General features: G+C 43.5%; 1 protein-coding gene across 3 annotated transcripts in view; it reads left to right on the forward strand.

Moving 5' to 3' along the window:
• Nucleotides 1-1982, forward strand: part of GNG12 (G protein subunit gamma 12) — a 19422-nt gene that overhangs the window by 8190 nt on the left and 9250 nt on the right. For all 3 annotated transcript variants that reach the window (XM_057386018.1, XM_057386017.1, XM_057386019.1), the window contains exon 2: nt 341-398. The gene's annotated coding sequence lies outside the window, so the exon portion shown is untranslated. The remainder of the gene's footprint in view (nt 1-340; nt 399-1982) is intronic.

Genomic DNA, 1982 nt, shown 5'->3' on the forward strand with positions numbered 1-1982 from the left:
TTTTTTTCAGGTGTGTAAAGGCCTCTGTAGGGAATGTGGGCTCTCAGATTTGTTTATGCAGTGATTTAAACCCAGCTTTGAGAACATCTCACTGCAGGCTGACAGCTCAGAGTGTCCAGGGACAAAGTAACCCTGGAATGGTTTGGGTTGGAAGGACCTCAAAGCCCATCCAGTGCCACCCCTGCCCTGGACAGAAATACCTCCCACTGTCCCAGTTTGAGGTGATCTCAAAATTCTGTAGTTTTTGTGATTAGCATTAAACCACAAGTGCCAACCCCCCTGAGCTTTGACTTCCTTGCACTGTGAAATCCTCATAATTYTGATTTTATTCTTGTTTCAGGATCATTACTCTGATAAAATCAAGGCAAGCTGGACAGGGAGCAAGTCTGCCTATGTAGGTGAGTTTCCAGTCTGCTCTGGTTCCTTCCTTTCATGCAAAATACAAAGCAGCACAACAGGTCCCAAACCCTGCTGATTTAATTTTATTCTGGGGCAGAACAAATATAAAACCCTTGGCAGGATTGGTGACGCTCTTCACCTCATTTTTTTAACTGCCTGACTGCTTTTGCATTGAATTTAAGGGGCAGAAATGAAGAAAATGAGGAAATCAGGAAATTTCCTTGTTTATTCTCTCTGGTAGGAAAAGCCAGTGTGTAAATGTTTCTCCTTTCTGTCTTTGCTGTTTTAACTGTGGTTTGTTTGCAATTTTTTCCATATTCCTCTCATCCTTTAAAATAAGTACTTTGATAAATTTCTGCAGCCCAAAAGGCAGTGAAATCCTTCCCAATTCTTTGAGCTGAGCTCTTTCCAGAGCATCCCCCTCCGGCGTCCTCGGCTTTTTTATCTCTGGCAGACGAAGGAATCTGCTGAAGGCCACAAAACCTGGGGTTGGGTTTATCCCGTGACTGCCAGCACAGCCCTTTCCTGCTCCCCAGCCTGTTTTTGTAATTTTTCCCTTTTTCCTGGTGGGAATTAGCTGTGGGGAGGAACAGGGATCTTCTGTGCAGCAGCTGCCCTGCAGTTCGTTGCCTTTTCCAGTGGYTTCAGGCTGATGTCTTTAAAATAACACTGCTCAGATGGTTTTTTTTTTGAGTAACCTTGATCTAAAAGTTGCTTCTCGTGGCTTTCGTGCCTGCTGGAGATGTGAAAAGTGAAGTCAGAAGAAATGCAGGGGAAAAGAAAAGCAGGTTTTTCCACTGCTCCTCTCCCAAAATGTCCATTGGGTTTGACAGAGTCCCACAGTGGAGGCTGACTTTGAAAATCAAAGGGAGCTGCAGGCCAGGTTTGATCAGCAGGGTGGTACTGGAATAATTTATGAAGTGAAGGTTAGGAAGGAACAGAGTCTTAATTAAACACCCAGAACGCCCATTCTGACTGAAGATCCTGGGAGTTGTCTGTTTCCTTTCATTTCACATTATTAAGGATTTTAATCCCCAATTAAAACACTGGCAGCAGTATTTATAGTTGAAAAAAAAAAGATCTCTGCTGTAAAATCACTCAGTATTCTCAAATGTAAATTCTCTGAAGAAGAAAATGGATGAAAATGGATGAAAATGGATGAAAATCCATCACAAATGGATTTTCAGTGCTTGAAGGGGCTTTTATTTTCTGTCTGCACTGACAGGCAGCTCTGTGTGAATCTGGTGTCTCTGCAAGGCCAGAATTCCCATTTCTCATCCAGCCACCTCCTGCAGGAGGGGGATGGAAGCAGAGTTTGTCCTTGCTGGACCTTTTCTGCTGGAAAATTTGGGTTGAAAAACCACGGCAAATCCTGCAGCTGCCAGATGTTTCAATTTTCCTTTGCCAGGGTGGGATCCTTGGAGGGAAGGCTCTTGTTTGGGGAGGATCTTGTTCTCTTTCACCAARTACAAACTTCTTCTGGGGCGTATAAAATATTTGTAGATCTTGCCTGAGGCCTGTTTGAAAATCCAGTCCTGTTCAGAAATCCAGCTCTCTTTAAAAATCCAGTCCTGTGTAAAAAT

The sequence above is a fragment of the Malurus melanocephalus genome, unplaced genomic scaffold (genome assembly GCF_030028575.1).
Source record: "Malurus melanocephalus ecotype Western Australia unplaced genomic scaffold, MMel_1.1 scaffold_900, whole genome shotgun sequence".
Classification (NCBI taxonomy): domain Eukaryota; kingdom Metazoa; phylum Chordata; class Aves; order Passeriformes; family Maluridae; genus Malurus; species Malurus melanocephalus.